Source organism: Mirounga angustirostris, unplaced genomic scaffold (assembly GCF_029215605.1).
Source record: "Mirounga angustirostris isolate CCGP_5_RB_7025 unplaced genomic scaffold, mMirAng1.0.hap1 SCAF_1, whole genome shotgun sequence".
NCBI classification, from domain to species: domain Eukaryota; kingdom Metazoa; phylum Chordata; class Mammalia; order Carnivora; family Phocidae; genus Mirounga; species Mirounga angustirostris.
Genome location: NW_026991709.1, coordinates 109,515,196 through 109,540,836, shown reverse-complemented (window position 1 = coordinate 109,540,836; position 25,641 = coordinate 109,515,196). Strand labels below are relative to the sequence as shown.

Sequence of the window (25,641 nt, the reverse complement as noted above, 5' to 3'; positions counted from 1 at the left end):
TATGGTCTTAGTGACACATGAAAAAAATAATGCTCATCTTCATGGTAACAATCAAATTCCAATTAAACATAGCTTAATTAAACATGTCACTAACTATGTAGTAGTTTGAGATAAGGCATTATGTCTAGCAGCATATCAATTTTATATTCTTTTGACTTAAAAAAAAAAACTATTGGAGGGATTATTTTTAAGCTTCAGAATATTCTAGAGGCTTATTGTTTCCTCATAACAGAGAGTTGACTTTTTCATGGTCATATACAAAGTCAGGAATGTGGCTCAATCTTTAACTTATAGTCCACTATTATTTTTAAATTCCACTGTTTATTAATTAGCAGCTAAAAATAATAAAACAAAACAGATTTTATTTTCAGTATGACTATGAATTTAGTCAAACTTGCTTTGAAATGGAAAGATTAAAATACCATTTACATCGACATGGATGGAACTGGAGGGTATTATGCTGAGTGAAATAAGTCAATCAGAGAAAGACAATTAAATAATTTCACTCATATGTGAAATAAACAGCACAGAGGATCGTAGGGGAAGGGAGGGAAAACTGAATGGGAAGTCCTCAGAGAAGGAGACAAACCATGAGAAACTCTTAATTATAGGAAACAAACTAAGGGTTGCTGGAGGGGAGGTGGGGGGGTATGGGGTAATTGGGTGATGGGCATTAAGGAGGGTATGTGATATGATGAGCACTGGGTGTTATACATACACAACTGATGAATTATTGAACTCTACATCTGAAACTAATGATGTACTATATGTTGGCCAATTGAATTTAAATTTAAAAAAGAAAGAAATAAAAGGAAATGGAAAGATTAATAAAAATTATATCATTTCACCTTTACTCATCTTCTATTGATGAATTATTACTGTAATTTTTGATCAATAAGAATATCTGTCTTCTTTTTGCTTTTATGAACTCTTAAGGAAAATAGTGAAGCAGAGTGGGTGATTACCTACTGTAATAGCTCAATCTACTACAATAATGTATATATATTCTTCAAAGACTGTCACAGGATATATGCATCTAAATGGATAAGGAACTGATTATTAAAAGAGAGAATATGAGAAACAATAAAATGCAAAATGAAGAGATATATGACTGAGGTAGATGTGAAAAAAACACACAGAATTTTCAATTTCATTTTCAACCAATCAGGAAAACTGTTTAGAACATGTGACATTTCATACAGAAGAAAAATCGGTACTTTGATCATCTGGTAAAGAAAAGGCATTTTAAAAGCAATTTTGATTCACTTGTATATTTATTCCAATTTTAGATTCTCTTTGTATTTTTTAATTTGCTGCTAAAGTATAATTAGAATCTAATGTAAATTTTCTCCTCTGCGTTAAGAATCTTGACATTTAGCACTTCATTTTAACAATACCTTTCATACAGTGTCATTTTCTTTTATAGTCATTACACTTTAAAAAAAAAATTCTGCTTTCATGAGGAAAAAAAAGAGATAAAAACAGTATTAAAATAACTGACAATTCGAAGGCAACAAAGGGGCCCCAAGTCACAGATAGCTAAATAAACACAAAAGAAAATTTATATATTGCTCCTAAGTAAAATTAAATTATAGCTGTAAAAATACAAATGGCTCAATCTGTATTGTCTTTTGTTGATCCAGCAGCTTGTTGCTATAAAAATACTGACAATTATAAATATAGTCCTTTCCCTTCTGCCATTGGAGCCATCATATCTTCCTATGAAAGTCACAAGTGAGAGATGAATTTGACGTCTTGGATAGGAAATTGAATAGAAGCAAGAAATCAAGTAGAAATTCAAATCTCTGTCCTCTCACAGGAACATATGAAAGTGACTTCCATAATGGGCAAAATTTTCTGAGAACATTAAATCAGAATTTTAAGGACATGTTTATTCCAAATCAATATGACTCAAGAGACTGAAAAAATTCATGCCTTTTGAGAATAATGCATAGTGTCATTCTGAATAGGCAAGACATACTCATGAACTGTCCTGAAGAACAAAGAATAGAACAGGAAGAAAAATTTATTTTTATTACAAAATCTTCCCAGAATTTAGCTTAATTTAAAATTAAAATAACTTCATCTTCATTATTTTTATAATCATTGCCAAATGTTTATTGGGTGCCTACCAAGTAGAACAGAGAATTAAGGGTTGCCACCCCAAAAAGAAATGATAGTTTCCACCTACAGGGGCACACTATCTGGTAGAAAAGAGAAAGTAAGGGATGCCTCTGTGGCTCAGTCAGTTGACCATCTGCCTTCGGCTCAGGTCACGATCCCAGGGTACTGGGCTCGAGTCCCAGCACCAGGCTCCCTGCTCAGCGGGGAGCCTGCTTCTCCCTCTGCCTGCCACTCCCCCTGCTTGTGTTCTCTCTCTCTCTTTCTCTCTGGCAAATAAATAAAATCTTTAAAAAATTTTTAAAAAGAAAAAAGAAAGTAAGTTTCTACTGATATATGTTCCCATTACTTATATTACTCTCTTACCCTATTTGGAACCATACAATTCTAATAATTCTTTGGGTTTTCATTTAATACAGGTTTTTGTTGTTTTTTTTTTTTCTTCTTGGAGTAAGTTGAGACAATGAAAGTTGTGGGAAAATCTACCTCAAATCTAAGATCATCAAACCCTCCTGTGTCTTCAGCAGGGACTTCAGATATCAGTTACTCCCTACTGAAATCAGAGTTTAATGGCCAATGTGTTTTGATTTAAGTTTGTCCTATAGTATTAGAAGTCCCCAGCCTAGCATCATTAGAGAATATGAGAAAATACTTTAAAGAAAACCTAACTTTTAATTTTTTACAGTGATATCAGCTGCAGAATATGAATCACATTGTGTAGTCACCTAGCAACTATTTATTTGATACGAAATTTTAGCCTAAAACAGACATTTTTCCCATTACTAAATTCTATTTCAAGTCCATCACATCTATTTTCACATGGATGTCCTGATAGAAGCCATAATAACTTAAACTAGAACAGGCAAGTGGCAGATCTGCTCTAGTGAAAGCTGCAGTGGGACTAAAGCATAGATGCTGGGTGATACTCGCTGACTCTGGACATATTCAGGATGTTATTTCATGAGCCATGTTCAGAATGAGAGGAAAACTAACGGGAAAAGTTACTGGATCGAACATCACAGTAAGAGGAAAACTGGATGTGTCTTTCTTTGTCCTTTGCTTTTTCTGGGCTTCTCTGTGATACAGAACTATTCACATTTTATCATAATGGTCTCTTTGTGTTTCTTTCTACCCAGCCAAACTATAGGCTTAAGTGAGTACAGCCTCTCTTACTTATCAGAAGGTAGGCAAAGTGCTTACATCATTGTAAATTTCAAAAATGCATAAGTAGATGAAAAAGGTTCTAAAATGGTGGGGTATATATCAGAGAGATAAGGAACAAGTTGTAAATAATGTCATAGGATCTTGAGGTGCATGATTTTATACAACCTGGCAGAATTATAGAACAAGAAGTATAGAGGCTTGATATTCATTATTAGCCCTGATCTTTTAATTTGTTGAATAAATATTTTGCAAATGCTGAAAGACAGAATGAACAATTCCCAAGCAACCTAGCATTCATAATTTGGAGCTATTTGAAGTTTTGCTTGGTCACAAATTTGAATCTTATGTATTGTGCATGAGCTGGTGAGTCACTCAGCTGGTAATGGAGCCTAGCCTTGAACATCCCAGGCAATGTTTTGTCACAGCTATGAGCCCTGAGAGTTTGGCCCTCTCAACTCTGAGGCTGTAAATTTCGATATGTCCTGAGACCTGAAAAAAGGAGAAAGCACCAATTTAGTCAACTGTTCACTTTTTTATTTTGATTTTTTTCTGCTCATCATCACTTACACAGTAACCCTCACACAAGATTAAAAATTTCCTTTCAGTGTGAACATTGCATTGCATGACAACTTTTCATATAAGTTAAAAAGGTAAGATGAGGGGCATCTGGGTAGCTCAGTTGGTTAAGTGTCCGACTCAGTTTCAACTCAGGTCATAATCTTCCAGTTGTGAGATTCAGCCTTGTGTCAGGCTTTGCGCTCAGCACCAAGTCTACTTCAAATTCTCTCTCCCTCTCCCTCCCACTCACTCTTTCTCTCCTCTCAAATAAATAAATAAATAAATAAATAAATAAATAAATAAATAAATAAAATCTTAAAAAAAAAGGTGAGATAATAAGAAGAGGAACCATATTGGCTTTTAGGTGAAAGCCAGGAGCCTGTGCAAACATTGTGGTATATATAAATTTGAAGTTTCAAGACAATTATGAGATTTATCATTCATGAATTTCACAAGTTTACTATGCATGAAAGAATAAAGGAAAAGATCTGGGAAATGGAAGAAATGTATTTATCGAACACATATTAATAAAGTCTCCTGTGAAGCATTTGTCTTGCAAAAGAAGTGGTAATTTAGTGAAGCTCAGAAAATCTGATTCTTGGGATGCCTGGGTGGCTCAGTGGGTTAAACGTCTGACTTCAGCTCAGGTCATGATCCCAGGGTCCTGGGATTGAGTTGCTCATTGGTCTCCTTGCTGAGCAGGGAGCCTGCTTATCCCTCTGCCTGCCACTCCCCGTTTGTGCCCCCACTCTCTCTCTCTCTCTGACAAATAAATAAATTTTTTAAAAAGATTAAAAAGAAAGAAAATCTGATTCTTTTCAAAATGTACAGTAATATATTAAACAGAAGTTTATTTTTGTTGAGATGAAATCAAAGAAAAACATTGAATAGACTGACACCGTGACTTCTAAAAATAGAAAAGTAATAAAAGGTAGAAATTAAATCAACTCACAAGAGAAAGAAGACACAAATTCAGAGATAAAACCAAAAACAATGAAAGTGTAAATGGGAAACAGAGTGCCATACTCATTAAAATTGTCTATTAGAATTGTCTGGTGCAAATTATATCAGAAATTATCATTGGAATTGAAGGCACATATGGATCCAATCAAGTAATAGAATTATATGCATTTTCTTCATGAATATGAACATTATCCTTGTACTGATCGATATTTATAGCTCTCTTTCTGTATACTTGTCATAATTGTGCTTTATTATTTGGATGTTTATTGGTATAATGACAATTTTCCCAATAGACAGAAATCTCCAAGAGGTAAAGACCTTGCCTGACTTGCTCACCACTGAATCCCCAGTGCCTAACACAGAGTAGGCACTTAAATACCTTTTTGAACTTGTAAGTGAACAATGATCTCATTGGTTCCTCAAGGATTCAACTGTGAATTGTGCTATCTTTGACTATCATTTAACATTTTAAATTTGAAAAGTAGACAGAGTTGTGACTCCTACACCTACAAAAGCAGGTTTGCTTTGAGCTGAATATATCCAGGAAACAGGAAGGGTATTCCCACTGGGATGCTCAGATGCTAGCTTGCTCTCTGCTACCTGGACATATTTAAATCTAAACCTAAATCAATAATTAAATTCAACTGTATGAAGGACTTCTTTTTCTTTCAGTCTAGGGCCTTTATCTTGGTGGTTCTCAAAGTGTGGTCACTCAAGCAACAGCATCAGCATCATCTGTAAATTTGGGAGAGATGTAAATTTTTTGGCTTCATACCAGACCTACTCAGTCAGAAACTGGGAATGGGGCCCAGCAATCTGTGTTTAACAAGCCTGCGGGTGATTCTAAGGCAAGGTAAAATGTGAGAAACTCCAAACACTGAGTGAAGTGAAGATTACTGTAAATAGACTATTTAATGAATTGTCATCCCACATTTTTTGTTGTTAGGGAGTCCCCAGTAAGCAATAATGTAACCATGGCTATGGTGGTTCTCAGTATCTGGACTCCAAGCCTTTCAAGGTCCACATGAGTAACAGTTGCAGTTGTGCTTCTTTGATTTTGGAAGAGGTAAGACAGAACTGCAAATTATTATAGATTGCACTTACACATAACACTATATCTAATAATCAATACTATTTTCAAATACTTTTAAGAATAAAGGAAATGCATTATAGAAAAAAGGAAATGACTTATTTCGCTTAGCATAATACCCCCTAGTCTGAGAAACAAACTGAGGGTTCTAGAGGGGAGGGGGGATGCGTTAGCCTGGTGATGGGGGGGGATGGGTTAGCCTGGTGATGGGTATTAAAGAGGGCACGTACTGAATGGAGCACTGGGTGTTATACGCAAACAATAACTCATGGAACACTTCATCAAAAACTAATGATGTAATGTATGGTGATTAACATAACATAATAAAATAAAATTTTTAAAAAAGTGTTAAAAGAAAGAAAAAAGGAAATGACTTTATCTGTTCTACCTATAACTCTCTGTGAGACTTTTTTTTCTCCAGGTTCTTTTTTTTTTTTTTAACAATATACAATATGCTGCACATATTTAAAGTGTACAATTTGATTCGTTTTCACATATGTGCACACCACGAACCATTAACACAATCAAGATAATGAGTATATCCATAATCCTCAAAGGGTCCTTGCAGTCATTCCCACTCAACTTTCTCTGTCCCTTTTCCATCTCCCAGCAACCACTGATATATTTTGTCACTATACATTAGTTTTTATGTTCTAGAATTTTACATAGGTGCAATAATACAGTATGTATGCTTTCTTATCTCGATTCTATTGCTTAGCATAATGATGTTGAGATTCATCCATTTTGTAGCATTTATCAAAATTCATTCCTTTTTATTGCTGACAAGTATCTATTATATGGACATATCACAGTTTGCTAATCCGTTCACCTGTTGATAGACATTTTGGTCATTTCTAGTTTGGGATATTATAAAGAAAGCAGTTATGTGAGCTTGTGTATGATTCTTTGTAGGGACACAGGCTTTCATTTTCCTTGGGAAAATGCTAAGGAGTGGAATGACTGGATTATATTATAGGTGTATGTTATCTCATGAGAAACTGTTAAACCCTCAAAGTAGTTATATTATTTTACATTCCCACAAGCATGAGATTTATGAGATTTCCAATTTCTCCACTTCATTGTCAACATTTGGTATGCTCAATCTTTTCAATCTTAGCCATTCTAAAATATTTCCTTTTTAATATTTCCTAACTTGCTTAATTTCATTCACAGTATTTTTCATCTCACACATCAAAGTTTTTATATTTAGAATTTGGTAACAGCATTACTCCAAATCCTGAGTGAATGCTAGGCACTGTTACTTCTAATACTATCAGGTGGTTCTTTCCTCAGCCTGAGGTAGTCTCCTTGTATGCATGTGTTAGTATCCAACTGCATACTCAAGGGGTGTCTTTGCCAGGTTTCTGGAGCTTTCTCTCTCTCTCTCTTTCTCTCTCTCTCTCTGTTGCTGTCTTCTTCCTGATACTCTTCACTGCAAAGTCTAGCTACCTCAGTCTACACACACTTACAGTTCCATCTCCTCCATATACTGTGCTCCTACTGAATCTCTCTTTCTTGGCCTAGAAACTCTTACAGAAGTAAGGGGCAGCATTCATTAGGCTCACCTTTTTGTTTCTTATTTCTCAGGTCTCACTCTCCTTCATCATCTGACATCTAGTGTCTTGAAAACTGTTGTTTTAAATACTTCGCTTTTTGGGGGGGAATTGTTTCAAACAGGAAGGTAAATCCAGTCTTTATTACTCCATTGTAACTGAAAATGGAAATAGCTCCTCATATTTTTAAAGTCACATTTGGAATAAATGATCTTTAAAGATCAACCCAGGTGTAAAAATTAGCAATGCTTTCACAGGTCAGAATATTCATATCTGTGCTGGGTCATCAGACCCAGTTATGTACTGCCCAATAGGCTCCTCTGACTTGAACTCTCCAAACCTCAATCTCCTGACTTTGCTCTTGGCCTGAGCATCCCTAGCTTTGACTCACACAATTTTGAGGATGATAAAATCCAACTACTACCATGATCAGTAGAGATCTAGAAACCCCCAACTGCTAGAGACCACTGTCTCCAAACCACAAGCCAGGTCAAAGCTGCAAAGGTTGTGGCTTCTCTGTCGGCTGTGTAGAAGAGGTAGGTCATACAAAACCCAGGAGTGTGGGGATTTCGTAGCCCCTGGATTTGATCTGACTAGCAAGAAACAGTAGAACCGTCAGAGGAGTTACTCTTCTACCTGAACCCCATGCCCACCTAAGAGATAGCTCCCAGATGGAGTGATTTCATGAAGCTTGCCCAGAGATATCCCATGTGATTCAATAACTGAGTGCATTTTCTTGTGAAATCACAGACAGCTGATTTCATTTCTGGTCCTCCTTCCTGCCTCATTTTCCTTTTCCCTTCACTCTCATTGCCCTTGCACATACTATTTCATCCCTACCAAAGAGCATTAGTGTTTACATTCTGGTGCAGACTGTTTTCTAGAGTACTCAGGCTAAGAGAGTGGGGAAATAAGAGAATATAAGAAAGACAATAATCATTCCATTATGTAATATCTACTTGTTCCATTTTTATACAAAAAAAGAAATGTAAAATTTTCTCTGGGTAATTTAAGTGAAAAAAAATATCTTAATTTAACATGTTGAAAATTTAACCCCCAATTTCTGGAGTTGGGAGAAATATTATCAGAAACTGCTGAAGGGAAAATAACAAAACATGAATCCTTAATTCTAGAACAGCTGCCAAATCAGGGCAGGCTGAGAATTCCATAGGCAGGGGCAATGTCACTGTGAATGCTGGGATTTCAGAACTCTTATCTAGAATATGATTTGGAAGGTTTGTGGAAGAATGATGATCTAAACACCTGAAGCAACCTGTAGTTTGCCTGCATCTGTAAATACCAGGATGACTTTAAATAGAAGAAGCTAAAAATGTCTTTGCCTCGGTGTTCTGTCCTGTGTCACAGCTTTGTGATTTGTTTAAACAGATTTCTTCAGCATAGTGGAGTGATATTAAGCATGTAACTCCTAACCCAAAGTTACAGACTGTGCATTAGCTGAAGAAAAGATCGTTTGGTAATTATGAATTTGAAAGTGAAAAATACATTTTTGGGTTTTTTTTTTTTTTCTAGGATGTGGGGGACTTTCTACAAATAAGTTTTATTTCACATCAAAATTCTGAAACAGATTAATGAATACCAGATTATACTTTTGCAATGGCTTTTTTTAAATTTTATTTTATTATGTTATGTTAGTCACCATACAGTACATCATTAGTTTTTGATGTAGTGATCCATGATTCATTGTTTTCGTATAACACCCAGTGCTCCATGCAGTACGTGCCCTCCTTAATACCCATCACCAGGCTAACCCATCCCCCCCACCCCCTCCGCTCTAGAACCCTCAGTTGTAAGTTTTAACAGTGTATGTAGACAGCACATTTTTAATTAGAAACCGATTATAATGTGAGATTTATTCATGAAATACTAGATTAGTACAGTGGGAGTCCTAACCAAATTATGATTTTTTTTAACCTTCCTCTTATAAATTACTCTTGTTTATTCATAGAAACCCATAAAATGAAATAAAGGGAGCTAAAGTTCTTTCCATTTTTAATGCAATTTATTTAAAGTATCCTAAAACCTAGTGTTGTGGGTGGAATTGTATTCCCCAATAAGATACATTGAAGTCCTACCTCAGTACCGGTGCCTGTGACCTTATTGGGAAATAGGGTGTTTGCAGATTAATCAAGTTAAAATGAGCTAATGCTGGATTAGGGTGGATCCTAAATCCAGTGACTGGTGTCCCTATAAGATGAGGGAAATTTAGATACTGACACATAGAGAGAAGGTGTGATAACAAAGGCACAGACAGGTGCATCTACAAGCCACGAATCACCAGCAAGCCCTAGCAGCTAGGAAGAGGCAAAGAAAAACTCTCCCCTAGAGCCTTCAGGGAGAACACAGAACTGCTGACACTTGAATTTCAGACTTCAAGACTCCAAAACCATGAAAAAATAAATTTCCACTGTCTTAAGCCACCTACTTTATGGTAATTTGTTACAGTAGCCCTAGAAAACTAATATACTTAGTTATAATTTTTAAAAACTTTTTTTATCCTTATGTGATAGGTTTTATAAAAATTCAATGAAGTTAATGAAGATTTGTTTTCTGATATTATAAATTACACCAAGTTAAGGAATCTTTGAGGCTTACATTTGAAAATTTTATATATATAGAAAATTTTATTGAACAAAAATCTTTCCTTTCCCTTTAGGACTTTCCTATAGTCACTATTCAGTCCAATTTAACAGGTTGTTTGTAATTACCTATATGTGAGTAGTGCTCTAGAAGGTACCAACAATGCCAACACTTTGACTTCAGACTTCTGGCCTCCTGAACTGTAAGAGAATAAATTTTTGTTGTTTTAAGTCACCCAGTTTGTTGTTATGGGAGCCCCAGGAAACAAATAAAATACTGACAACTTCAAGATCTTACGTAGATAGTAAGGGGATTCGAGCTCTACCCTTATGACCTCATTTAACTTTAATTACCTCTGGGACACCTGGGTGGCATAGTTGGTTGAGCATCCAACTCTTGGTTTCTGCTCAGGTTGTGATCTCAGGGTCGTGAACTTAGGGCCATGTGATCAGCCCCACATCAGGCTTTGTGTGGAGTCTGCTTAAGACTGTCCCTCTCTTTCCATTTTTCCCTCCCCCACAAAAATAATAAGTAAATCTTTAACATTACCTCCAGAAAGGCCCTATCTTCGGGCGCCTGGGTGGCTCAGTTGGTTAAGCGACTGCCTTCAGCTCAGGTCATGATCCCAGGGTCCTGGGATTGAGTCCCGCATCGGGTTCCCTGCTCTGCAGGGAGCCTGCTTCTCCCTCTCCCACTCCCCCTGCTTGTGTTCCCTCTCTCACTGTGTCTCTCTCTGTCAAATAAATAAATAAAATCTTTAAAAATAAATAAACAAACAAACAAACAAACAAACAAATAAATAAATAAATAGAAAGGCCCTATCTTCAAATGCAGTCGTTTGGGTGTTGGGGTTTCAACATATAAATTTTGGGGGGCTCACAATTCAGTCTTTAACATTGTGATTTTTTTTCTTTAAATATTTTTAAAATTTTTGTCTTCCCATAATATGACCCCTTATTCTTATAACCTTTTCCTTTTTAGAACCAAATTCCCCTACAACACTTTGTTCATATGATTCATACAGGGGTAACACAACCCCAGGATGGCACATGCCTAATTTTTCAGAGAACTTTATCCTTCTATTCAGAAATGAGCATGGAACCCAAAGAAAAACTTTGTTGGGCCTCTACAAAAAGATATTGGCCACTATAGATCATGTTCCCCCAAGGTCACCAGAATAAATCTTTACACAATGTGAAGCCTGCCAGAAAATAAAGACACTCAGAAGAAAGTAAGGCCAGAGACAGGTGAGACAGACAGATACTCCTATTATTCAAACACTCAATGCAGTCTGTCAGAGCTGGACCCATACATAGACTTTTGAGTTACCTGAGTCAATAAATTTCCTATATTTATTTAAGCCAGATTAAGTTGGCTTTCTGTTATTGATATTAGAGTCCTGACTACAACAATTCTGGAGTTGTAGAAAACTTGTAAGTATATATTATAATCTTCTTTTGTCAGAGCAATACTCTTAGATCATGTTATAGGCAGTTTTTAATATAGTCCCCAGTGCTCCTCATCTTCTGGTATAAGATGCAACCTCCTCCCCTTAAGTATAAGCTATACTTACTGATTCACTTTTTTTTTTTTTTAAGATTTTATTTGACAGAGAGAGAGAGACAGCAAGAGAGGGAACACAAGCAGGGGTAGTGGGAGAGGGAGAAGCAGGCTTCCCACAGAGCAGGGAGCCCGACGCGGGGCTCGATCCCAGGACCCTGGGATCATGACCTGAGCCGAAGGCAGACGCTTAATGACTGAGCCACCCAGGCGCCCCTTACTGATTCACTTTTAATGAAGAGAAGACAGCAGAAGAGATGGGATCTCATTTCTTAGACTAAGTTATAAAAGATTTCATTTTTGGCCTTTGGTGCTTTGTCTTGCTCTCCTTGGATCACAGCCTGGGTGGAGTCAGCAACATGACATGAGGCCCACCTGGTGAGGGGACCACATGAGTGAGACTGAAATCTTCCCCTCATTCCCCAAGCCAATTAGGCCTTCAGATAAGACCACAACCTCAAGCTGACAGCTTGGGGCAGTGTCATGAAGGACTTTGAGCCAGAGGTAGCCACCTAAGCCATGCTTGGATTTCTGATGCACTGACATTATGAGAATATAAATGTTTGTTATTTTAAGCTGCTATGTTTTAGAGTAACTTGTTATTTGACAATAGATAACTAATATAAACCACTTGAGAAATGATAAACCTTTGAAGTTATTGGAAAACAGTATTATATAGCATAATATACTATAAAATATTGCCTACAAACAGAGATAAAGCTATTGACCATCTATGAGTTATTCTCTAGATAAGACACTGATTAATTTCATTTATACTGTGAGTCTCAACTCTTATAATCTCAGTAACAGGAAGGAAGCATCAAAGTACAAAGAAAACAATTTGTGTTTCAAACCCTTGAGTTTGAATACTGAGTCAACCCCAACGAACTGAATGACACTGTGCAAATTATTTAAAATCTATGTGCTTCTGTTTCCTCTTCTGTATATTGGAGATAAGAAAATCCACTTAAAGAGTTTTCTAGGGATTAGAAATAATACATGTAAAACACTAAAACCATGAGTGGGCATGTAGGAGCTCAACAATACATGGTTATTATTTCTTTCGCTAGTAGCATTCATCTTCAAGAAGTAAGAGCAGATTAACAATAGGAATACATACCTTTGATATTGTCATGGTGCTTGGGTATGGACCCAAGTTGTGACCACTTGCTTGTTAGCATTAGGTTCTAATTGAATGGCTGGCCCCACACAGTTCAGGTTCTCATACAAAAGTTGCTTGTTGTCCTTCTTTGAAACTCACTGAGAAATTACATTGTGCTAAGTAGAAGATACATGTATTCAGTGTGTGATTTAAGTCAGTTTTTCCCCATAATGGGATTTTTCTATTGTCAATATTTAACCAATTGTCCCCAGACCTCTTTAATATGCCCCTTTCTGTAAGGGTGTTAAAGCATCTCACAGATTTGTTTACCTGTTTATGCCACAGTTGAGTCTAATATTTTCTATTAGTCTGAATGACACCAATCTTTATCATATCCCCAGAGGCCATTTAGGCAGACTTGTATATCATCAGTTTGCAAATGGGTAAATCAGTACATCTAGAAGTTAAATCCCTTTACAGTGTGGAAAAATCAAAGCTTATTATTGATTTGGAATACCCTGGAGAATTCTGTCTTTTGTATAGCTTAGGAATTAGCAAAATAAGAATTATATGTTGTCAACAGAATCATTGACTGTAGTAAATGTGAAGTTGTTTCTCAGTATATTCAAGTCTGGTTAGATCTTTATTAGAGAATAGTATCCAGTCTGGCAATCCATAAATAAAGCAGATATCTCAGATAGTATTGAATAATAAAAGAGAAATTAATAGTTGAGTGTTAATGTGAAACATAGCCACAGAATTGCCATGAAGGTGATACCTGAGTACATTAGGTGTAGGATATAATAGATTTTGTTGTTTATAAACCCAATGTCTGATGTTTAGTTTAACAGACTAATAGATAGTAGCATAAAAATTATAATTATCATTTTTTTCAGATTCCAACAATGTGAGCTCATTATAGAAAAAAAAAAAGAAACTGCCGAAGATTGCTTTAAATCATTCATAATTCCAACATCCAGAGATAATTTATTATAATTTGACATACATCTCCATAATCTATAAATGGCATTTTTAGGATTATACCAAAGACATAATTTTGTGTGAGTGCTACTTTTTTTTTTTAATTTAACAGTAACATAATGTCAACCCTGGCTTAATGTTTAATATATCATTAATATGTCATGTATTGTATATTCAAGTATAGGCTGGACACTGCATAAGTCTAAAGGACATCATTTACCTAGACTATGCCACACCTCCTGGAGTTGTATAATGTGACAGCCTATATTAAGCATTCCTAAAAAAACATTTGAAATGACTACACAATTGCTCATTACGTGACCATGCCATTCTTTATTAACTATTAGTCTACTATTGGGTGTTTAACTTGTTGCCATTTTTGATGTTATAAATAATGCTATGTGAAATTATCTGTGCAAAATTATTTGTATTCTCTGTTCATTCATTTAAGTATAATATATATAAATCAAAAGATAAGCAATTTTAAAGATTATTTATATATACTAAAATATAACAAATGCTTTAGACTAATTCCTGTGGGCTCTTGTCTCTCATTTAAGCCTGTATTTAAGCCATCACAGTTCCCTTGGTTTCAAGTAAAATAAATTTATTTGAATAAGAAGAAATATCTATATATATATGTGTGTGTATCTGTTTGAAACATATAAGAAAATATCACAGAATCCTAAACACTCAAGACTTATAAGGAAATGGAACAAGGAACTCAAAAATTATTAGGAAATTAATTAGTACTAAAATTTCACCTGTCTTTGAATTTGCATATTATTCTCCTCTCTGTCTCTCCCTTTCCTTCTCCTTCTCTCATTCTTCCTCTACCTCTTTCCTTCTGTCCTTCCCTCTCTCTCTCCTTCTCTATTTCTCTCTCTCTCTCCTTTTCTCCCTCTTCCTTCTTCTTTCTCTCCAGCTTTTGGAATTTCCCATGGTCTAAAATATCCACAACATAGATTATTTTATATCTCCATCAATTGACCAGTCCAGATTAAAGTAACGTCTTTGATCCATGTAACTCATTCCTAGGAGTTAAACCTTACTGACCTTTCTTAGGTTGTTTCTTTTCATTTAATTGATAAGAACAAACACTGAAGATCCATGTAGTACAAATATGACTACTGTGGCCCTCCACCGGAAGGAATTTCTAAGAGAAAGACAAGCACTATGATATGAACAAACACTGTGAAATATGACCACGCAGTGCCATGATCAATAATCTGATTGATAGAATTGTGGATTCTAAATTGATAGGACACTGAAGACAGTCCAGTGGCTTCAAACTATCTTTAGTTTAACTCTTAGGGAATCGTGGGAGAACCATAGATACCAACACAGTAAGGGGGTAAGTGGAGACTGGATAAATTGACTGTGGGCCTGGGACCCCTGTTTCAACTACAGCTGTCCACTTGTATATGTTCATATATTGCCCTTTCCTGTAAGCTTCAGAGAAAGTGAGTTTAAGAAAGAGAATGTAGGAGAAGGGAAGGGAGGAAGGGAAGAAAAGGGAGAAGAACTCTGTGGCCAAAAATCATTTGAAATCACTTATGTATTTTACACACTTTGTTTTATCTAAGCAGGATCTTTTCCTTAAAATAGAAGTGGATCTAGAATATGGATGTATGGATACCCAGTATCACATTTGTTTCATTATAGAATGCTACCTCTGATAGCTTTCCAAATTCCCATTGATCTTACATTAAGATCTCTCTATATAAAGGGTTCTTTTAAGGAACATCTTTTGGATACTCTCCCTTAAGACTACAATACTTTATGGGACACCCAAGAATAATTCTGAAACTACCCAGGAGTTCTAAAGAACAATAATCTTGCTGTGCAGCCAATGTAGGAATTATTCTGCTTCTCCAGGAACTGCCACAGCCCCCTATTCTAGTAACCTCCCATCTGGTGACCCTATGCTCTCTCTTCCTCTCCCTGAAGCAACAACCTTATAACCAATCACCATCAACTGCTTTCACAGCACAAGGATTAAATAGCACTGGCATATCTCCACCCAGGACAGGGGTGGGACTCTGTCTCATAGTCCGATGTTTGTTTTTTGTTTTTTTTTTAAAAGATTTTATTTATTTATTTGACAGAGAAAGACAGAGCGAGAGAGGGAACACAAATGGGGAGTGGGAGAGGGAGAAGCAGACTCCCTGCCGAGCAGGGAGCTCGATGCGGGACTCAATCCAGGGACTCCAGGATCATGACCTGAGCCGAAGGCAGTCGCTTAACCAACTGAGCCACCCAGGTGCCCTGATGTTTGTTTTTTCCTCAGAAAATGATGAACTAACTGCTGGTTGCCTGGATGAATGAAAAGAGAGTAGAAAGACAGTAGAATTTTCCATTCTGTGCTGTATTTAGTATTCTCTTAAAATATCTAAAATCAAATACAAAATTTCCTTTGAACACATCCTTTCCTGAGAGAAATTGATAATTTCCATTATCATGAGGTTGATTATTTCATGTAAACTAACACCTGAGCTTATTATATTAAGGTCTATTTACCCATTGCTTGCAAGCTCTGAGTTACTTAAGATAGCATCTTCCATTAACTGACAATGAAAACCATTATCAAATAAATTATTTCTCACTAATCTGGGCAGCTAAATATATTTTACTTCCTCATCTGGGGATAATTAATATGTTTAATATAGGGAGAAAAGGCACGTAAAATGAATCAGCATTAAATTGGCACTGCAATTTCATTTATAAAAATAGAGGAAAAGATTTTGATTGGAACTTTATCTTGAAAAATAAAACTAAAATTGTAAAAAATGTGATAAAATGTAGTCTAATATTGAACTAAATTTAATTTACAATTGCAAACGTAGCCCAATTTTTAGAAAAGACAAAGAACATTGTTTTCTTCTTGGTGTAATTTACTATTGCATGATATCACATGTGCACAAAATAAGGAGGATTATTTTTGCAAATATACATGTGCTTAATCAATTTTTGTAAAGATCTCTCTTAAGTCTTTGATTTTTTAAAATCATTATCTTAGGGTGCCTGGGTAGCTCAGTCTTTAACCATCTGCCTTCAGCTCAGCTCATAATCCCAGGGTCCTGGGATCGAGTCCCACATCGGGCTCCCTGCTCAGCGGGAAGCCTGCTTCTCCCTCTCCCACCCCCCCTGCTTGTGTTCCCTCTCTCGCTGTGTCTCTCTCTGTCAAATAAATGAAATCTTTAAAAAAAATAAAATAAAATCATTCTCTTTTGAAACCTCTATCCTGTCCTCATTTATGTTAACTTTTTCTCTTCCCATTGTTTACTGTTTACTTGCCAATGGCTTCAAATGAGGTCTAAATATTTTCTGATATCCTTTTCATGGTCTCCATGGAATTCTGTTCTCTTTTGCAAAGCTTAAAGTTTCATTTGGAAATAAATTTGCAATATATTGGCCTTCCAAATATCCAAGAATAGAAGCAGGCCAAGCTGCAAAGAGAAGGGAAACTGCCTGCAGAAGAGGACTAAATAGATTCTACTGTTAAAATAAAATGGAGGTTAGGGGTGCCTGGGTGGCTGGCTCAGTTGATTGAGCGTCTAACCGTTGGTTTCGGCTCAAGTCATGATCTCAGGGTCCTGGGATCTTGTCCCGCTTCGGGCTCTTTGCTTGAGATTCTCTCTCCCTCGGCCCCTCCCACTCATTCTCTTTTTTTTTTTTCAATCTCTTTCTCTCAAAGAAATAAATAGATCTTTTTAAAAAATAGGGTGGCTGGGTGGCTCAGTTGGTTAAGCGACTGCCTTCGGCTCAGGTCATGATCCTGGAGTCCCGGGATCGAGTCCCACATCAGGCTCCCTGCTCGGCGGGGAGTCTGCTTCTCCCTCTAACCCTACCCCCTCTTGCGCTCTCTCTCTCTCACTCTCTCTCTCTCAAATAAATAAATAAAATCTTTAAAAAATAAAAAAATAAAAATAATAAAATAATAAAATAAAATAAGATGGAAGTTAAAGGATGTTTGAAGGAAAACTAAATTTCCATGTGGTTTGTTCATTCATGACTTTTTTATTCTCTGTGTAATCTTATAGTGCAGCCCCTCAGAAGGCAAATACACAGATAAAAATGTACCCTGTATATAAGAAAAATGAAGTACAATTCAATTGGCCTTTCAAGATCCCTTAGAGAATTAAGAAGACAAAACCAGCTCTAATTTCTTAATTTAATCTACCTTTACAAATCTTGATATAGATCATGCAGCCAAAACTCCTATGAAATCATTTGTCAAAATGATAGTTCAAGCAGTTGAATAGGTCTGTATTACCCTCTAGGTAGTATTAAGCCTACTGCTAGGCAAAGCTGCAATGTAAAATGAAAAGGTATTGGTGTTTACCCTTCTCCAATTTCTGTTAGGTAATTTTCTTAGGAGCTCTCTTGCTCTCTTTCTCTTCTATCTTTCCAATCCCACTTTTTTGATTATCTCTGGTTGCATAAGAAACCACACACAACTTAGTGACTTCAAACAATAATGTAGTATTATCTGTCATGATTCTGTGGTTTTATTGGGACCACTTGGGTTGTTCTCACTTGCAACCTTAGGCAAAAAAACTTGCAGTTTTAGGAGCGCCTGGGTGGCTCAGTCGTTAAGCATCTGCCTTCCGCTCAGGTCATGATCCCAGGGTCCTGGGATCGAGCCCCGCATCGGGCTCCCTGCTCCGGGGGAGGCCTGCTTCTCCCTCTCCCACTCCCCCTGCTTGTGTTCCCTCTCTTGCTGTGTCTCTCTCTGTCAAATAAATAAAAAAAAAAATCTTTAAAAAAAAAAAACAACAACCTTGCAGTTTTAGGCAAATGTCAGCTGGGGCTATAGTCATCTGAAGTACATACTAGCCGGACATCCAGGTTGGGTGTGGCAGTGGCAGTCCTGGAAGATTGAATACTAAGTGTAACTGATCAAATAAAATATATTGAAGATAATAAGATTTTCTCAGTGTCTAGTTTCTTAATATTAGACTAAGGAGTTACAAATAGGGAAAGGGCAAAAACTAGAATGAATTCTCTGGTGTATTTGAAGTGGAGATATTAATGTGAACTCTTCATATTCTAGATAGGTAAACTACATATGGATGTAAGTATAAATCTAAATGTAAATATATATCTCTACCTACCTACTTAAATAAATATATATAAATAAAAATTATATATATATAATATATTTCTTATCTCTCTCCTGAGAAGCTTGGAATCAGCAATCTAATAGTAGTAAGAACACCTACCACTCAGACCTTGGTTTTTTTTTTTTTTTTAAATTTTTTTTCTTAAGATTTTATTTATTTGCGAGAGAGAGAATGAGAGACAGAGAACATGAGAGGGAGGAGGGTCAGAGGGAGAAGCAGACTCTCTGCCGAGCAGGGAGCCCGATGTGGGACTCGATCCCGGGACTCCAGGATCATGACCTGAGCCGAAGGCAGTCGCTTAACCAACTGAGCCACCCAGGCGCCCCCAGACCTTGGTTTTTAAACAACACTTTAAGAGAAGCAGAATTCCTTAGACAAATAATCTATGATTGGGCAGGAATATTACAAGATGAGTCTGCACAATCTTGTTGTGTTAGAAAGAAATTCTCAAAAAATGATGGAGAAATGTCAAGAGGACAAAAAAGGTAACTTCAAAGGGGACCCAATGACCAAATATGGGACAATTTTAACTTTAAAGTAAATAATGAGGATATTGGACTGTGAGTTATTAAATAAAACAGGAATCTATCAGTCCATACTGATATAAATAAATGAATAAATTGAAATTGCAATGAAAAATGAAATATTTACCTAGCCTTAAAGTATTTCCCTCATAAAATAGTTATTAATTATAAAGGGGGAAAAAGTAACTTTATGATAAGAAGCCTATCAGATACCACCTAAAACAAGTAATCAAAGTTAACATCACCAATAATGGAACAAATCAAACCCATGTATCACCTAATAGGATGAAAGAAGACTATACAGAGTCGCTTTTGTGATATACCTGCTCAAGTTGAAAAACCTAAATTTAATCATGGAGAAACATGAGAAAATCCAGCTGAGGGACTTCTACCAAATAATGGCTATAATTTTCAAAAATGTCATGGTTGTGAAAGTCTCAAAAAGGCCAAAGAACTGTTTCAGATGTTTAAAGGAATATGACAACTAAATATCGTGCATGATTCTGGACTGGATCCTTTTCTTATAAAGGACCTTATTGAGACTATTTGAAAAACCTGACAGAATCTCAGGATTATATGGTAGTAATGTATCAATATCAATTTCCTGAGTGGTTGTATTGGGGTTATATAAGAGAATGTCTTTGTTCTAGACTAAAGTGTTCAGGGGTGATGGAGCATTGCGTTAGTCTCTCACACTCAAATGATCCAGGAAAATGTTATTTGGATTATCCTTGAAATTTTTATAAGTTTGAGATTGTTCTGAAATGAAAACATTTTAAAAAATTAAGTGACAACTGCAGAATCATTCAACAACACCCAATGATAACAAGATAAGAGTAAGAATTACGAATAGTAATTAGAGCTATGCAGCATCAGGAAGCTATCTCAGCACAAACTGCAGAAGTATCATGAAAAGAATATCAGGGACTGAAAGCTGGAAAGCTTACTCTGATAGGATCATTCTGCTATCAAAACCGTATAGGTGGTCCCCAGGCAAGACCTTAATCCTCATTTTGAAGAAATTGGAAATTAATATCGGATACCACCATATAGATTTTGGAGTTTATTGTAAATTCTGTGGTCTCCTAAAATATGTGGTGCAGTAATTCTAAGCCATGTTATTGCCTAGAAATCCTGATCCCTCCATGAAACCTCCAGGTGAACATATTACCAGATTACATGGAAATATATATTTCAATATAAATTCCTGGACCAGAGGGTCATACATAAGCCCCAAACAGACAAAATTAGGAAAAGTTGTTCCCCATACAGAATTCTGTCTTACACATTAATTCTAAGTTTGCTATCTATATTATACTGAAAAATACTTGGCTAAATTGAATGGCCTGTACATATTTATATAATAAAATTCCCAAATTAAGTCTATGAAATTTAATTATAAATGAAGATCTAATATAAACATTCTTTGGATTTTAGTACAGGAGTAATGCTTTGATGTATACTTAAGGATAAGAGGAAAGTAATTAATAATAAATCACTCCACCCTCAAAAGTCATAAAACTATTTGCACTTTAAAATTCCCATTCTTCTAAACTACATCTTAATGTTACTTTGGGAAAGTGATTAAAATTACACAGAATCAAAGGATTAAGTTTCTGTGACTCATTTTGCTTTTCTGGAGAATGGGAGTTATCAGTTTTAATTGAAGGACAGAATAATTAAGGGATTAATTTCTATTTGTTTAGTCCTTTGAAGATTAAGTATTGCCCAAATACAATATTATTAAGATTTATTCATCACTCTCAAAAGCCAAGCCCATTACAAACAGAAACTCGCCTTAATTAACATTTCATTTACAAGTGGGATCAGTTCAATTCTATTTACAAAAATTGAAATAAAATGTAAGATTCCAGTAATCCCTCCAAAGTTGCAGCAGTTAAAATCAATGATTATGACAAATATATAATAATGCTATACTTAGTAAATTGTTTTATCTAGAGGTATTACAGCATGACAGAATATACCAAAAAACTATAAGACTTGCTGTATCCTTATTTTACAATTATATAATACTGTGCTGTTTTTCTTAACTATTCCATAAATATAGATTGATGTTTACTCTGAACAGAACTTCTTGAATCATCCAAAGCCATATCAATTAATGAAACTTTTCTTCCAAATTGAATTTTTGCTTTCATTTAATTTTTCAGAATTTATTCGGAGACATTGGGGGAAATTATATGCATATATGCTGGAACTTCCAAAAATCATGACAATAAATAAAATTCCAAATTGAATCATGGACCATGATGTCCTCTTGTAATAACACTAAACGAATTTATCAAAGAAGCAGGCCAACATTATTTAAAGTGCCATGTGATACCTCTTATTTTATTTTAGATGTTCATAGGACTGTGTAAACTAAATGACAATTTATTTTATCTAAGACCAAAGTGAATTCTTGGCTCCTTTCAGTGGAATTTCATATGATATCTGAATATATCTGCTGTCTAACAAACCAGTCATACAAATGTTTACTGAATGTCTTTCATAATCTCAACTCACTAATAGATGTTGAGCAGGATAGAAGAGAATTTTAAGCACACCATTGCATTCCAAAAAGGATTCAAAATGCCTTTTCACAGATAAAAAATAAAATAAGTTAGTATAAATTAAAAAATAAATTTAAAAAGGATAGGGACAAAAGGACATAAGATGTTGTATAATCAAGTGCAAAAATGTAAACTTCCTCCCCAACATCATTCCACACATTCATTCTCTTATTCACTCACTCCAGTCATTCCAGCCTCATTTCAGATTTGTCAACTTGCCAGCTCTTGGTACTTGCTCTTCTCTCTGCTATGTTCCTCTCGCTTGGAATGCTGACCCCTCTCAACTACAACAGTACTCTACATTTACTCTATTTATTCTCCTCCTCTACTGTCTTCAAAGCACATATCACTTTGGGAAATTATTATTGATTTGATAGTTTGTGTGTTTATTGTCTCTTAAACCCATTAGGATGTTAGCTCCATAATAACAGAGCTCCCTTTTATACGATTGTATGCCCAGTACTTAGCAAAACGTCTAGCACATCTTAGGTGCTTAGTAAATATTTGTTGAATGAATGCACTAGGTATAAAAAACTGTTATCATGTCCTTCCCCTATTCAACAGTTCTTTATGTAAATATCAACAAGTTTAAATCTCTTTAAAATTGCCACTGATAATGCTTCCATAACCGTAAGTTCCATTCCACCTTCTGTATTTACCTGTTGGCCTACCTGTCTTAGCCATAATTTGTCATGTTTAATTAAGCACTCTTTTTTCAGGGATTTCCTACATATGCCCTAGATTTTCCTAAAATATGACCTTTGCTCATATTATTTACTCTTTCCAGCTCTACCCATTAATATCACATTCATTCTTCCAGGCAGGATGACAATGTGTCTTTTGTGAGCCCAAGTTACTTTGTCTTCAGGGGCTCCTTCCTCCATCAAAAGAATAAAAATTATTGTATTGGTGTAAAAATAAATATAATCCTGTTGAGTTCATTCTTATATATCCAGTACTGTTTATTAAATTTTTATGATATTAAAATGTTAAAATTAAAGCATTTTATCTATGGGCCCCTAAAAGTATCATGGGTCCTAGGTACTATGTTTATTGTGCCTTTGGCTTAGTTGAATCTTCTTCCAAGCACAATTTAAATATCAACTCATCCTGGAAACCTTTTTTGAGCACAGCCCCCCCAACACACACACACATGCACACACATACACACACACACACCATGTGCCTTGCTTTTTCTCTCCTCTATTTTCATAGCACATTCTATGGGATTCATTAAACTTAGTAATAGACTGAAGTCAAGGCTGTAACTAATTCATCTTTATGCCCCTCAAAGTTTCTGTTGTAGATCTTGACACTTTCTAAGCAACAAGTGTATTTTGATTTGAGATATAATTCAGGTACTAATAATATGGATTCTAACAGTTAAGGAAGTTTTCAGTAAAAAAGACTTTATTTAGATGGCCCTAGAGGCATTGATAAGTGTCAGATCCTAAGTCATAAACTACTGAATATGTATGATAGAAAGATTTTATGGATCACATCTTCCAGAATAATAGGTGATGAAGTTGGGTAGATAAATTGGGGCCAGATTAGGTAGAACCTTGAATTTCAGGCAGAGAATTAGGGTCTTGATGTAGTAAGCCATGGGGAGACCCCGCAGGTTCCAAAATAGGAAAGCAACATGATGAGAATGGTATTTTTAGAAGATTTATCTCCAAGTTGGGCATTAAAGGGATCAAAGCAGGGAAAGTCTGGAGGCAAAGAAACTGGAGATCATAGAAATGGGCCAATATGGCTGGATTATATGCCAAGTTTAGTCTCTATATGCTAGTTTAGTCTCTTCTTGATTGGTTTTATCCTTAATTTCATTTTCACAGTAAATACAGGCATTTTATACAGGATATTCATTTTCTAAACTACTTCTAAGTTTTAAAAAAATCATGATCCTAAATATGACTTGATGTATCCTTCATCAGAAATATTCAATATTTCTTCCTTAGATGAAGCAATTAATGTATTTTTAAATTTCAAATCCAATCAGTCAATAAACATGCAATTTTTGAACAATGCAGCTAACTTCTTTTGGTTTAGGCCATAGCAGATTCAAATTCAAAGATATAGTAAAAGTAACTATTATATATGTGCCAATTTTCAATTAAAGAATTCTGTTACATTATTTTATTTAATTATATCAATGACTTCTCAGTATTACATTAACCCCACTTCATAGAAAAGAAAACTGATAAATTATGGCACTAAGAGGGAATCTAGGGCATCTGACACAGAGCCTGTCTTCCTTCCATTGATCTCCTCAAGGAAGGCAAAGCATATATATGATGCAGTTATATCAGAAAGTAAGGGAACTGATGGCACAAAGTCCAAAAGCCTTGCCAAGAAATAAGACCTCATGGAAAAATTGACATTGTAGATGAGCTTTGAAACTGTAGCTTGTTCAGAGAACATTTTAATATAGAAAACAGCATGAATGCAAATGTGGAAGAAAGAATCATCTTGCCATATGGCTGGAAAGGTGTGTGAATGGCAGTATCAGAGAAAAGCTGTATGTTGAACAGTACAGAGAATTGAACTGGATCAGTAACATATGTAAGAGAAAAATGGGACATCAAGAGGCCTTCAAGATGTATAATAAGAAAATAAAGTGTCTGGTCAAGCCATCCACCAGGAGTAGGAATATGGAAGGAAGAATGCAAGGGAAGGAGAACTGATGAAGGAAAAGACAATGAATTTAGTGTTGAATATGCAGTATTCACATGCAGTTATTCTTCATATGGAGTTGTCCAGTAGACAACTGGTGATGGCAAAACACAGCAAAACAGGGAGACAAGATGCCCCAGAGTAATCCATTACCAAAAAAGCAAAAGACAGAAAACGCAGGCATTTATCAGGAAAGGCTGGAAAAATATAGTCACATCTTCAGAAAAAGGACATTTAGAGAAAGAAATGAGTTTTACCAAAGGCATATATATTCCAGTATAGACGGTCAAGAAAAAAGGAGCTGACTAAAACAGAAATATGTTTCAATGTGTAAGGGTATGATGTTCAGGTTCTCCATCCATCTTGCATAGAAGAAACAAAAGGACAAGATTTTAAATGTTACTCTCAGTAGCATTTACAAAAGTAATGACTACCTATGACATAGGAAGCTGTTTGTATGAATGGGGCCAATGGTGATTGGTCAAGCCTATAATATGCCAGGGGTAGAAACAGGTGTTTGCCATGTACTATTGAATTTTATCCTTTCAAAAACTTATGAGGTGGTTTTAATTATCTTCAAGTTGGAGAGGTAGGAATGGAGTCCATACTACTCATCCAATGGATGTGTTCAACCTCAGATTTGCCTGACTTTAGAACATGCAGTCTTACCTACTGTATTGTAAACTTCACTAAAAATTAATGGGCTATAGAGAAGTCTTAATGCTGGAGTACAAAACAGTAATTGACTGTGTTCCAAATTATAGTTCACATTTCACTACAATGCAGCAAAGGTGAGCTCCTCACCAACTGTAATCACCATTGCTCAGTAACAAGGAATTAAAGATATTTAGCATATATTACAGTAATTAAGTAAACCTACCCTAATTCCATTCCTCTTTTTCTTTCTAAACCTTTAAAGTGTCTACAGTGTGCAAGACTGTATGTCTCCTCTTCAGTTCTTTTCATTAGCAGGTGGAAATGAGATATAAAATGCAAATAAATAAATAAGAAATAAGAGAGTTTCTTTTTCTCTGGTTTTCCTCAACTTCTGG

General features: G+C 35.6%; 1 long non-coding RNA gene across 2 annotated transcripts in view; it reads right to left on the bottom strand.

Annotated features, from left to right (window-relative positions):
• Positions 1–451: 451 nt before the first annotated feature.
• The window catches only part of LOC123863706 (uncharacterized), a 93,031-nt gene continuing 67,841 nt past the window's right edge, over positions 452–25,641 (bottom strand). For both annotated transcript variants that reach the window (XR_010410059.1, XR_010410058.1), the window contains 3 exons: positions 12,728–12,885; positions 10,176–10,247; positions 452–3,774 (listed from right to left, as the gene is read on the bottom strand). This is a non-coding gene — a long non-coding RNA (uncharacterized LOC123863706). The remainder of the gene's footprint in view (positions 3,775–10,175; positions 10,248–12,727; positions 12,886–25,641) is intronic.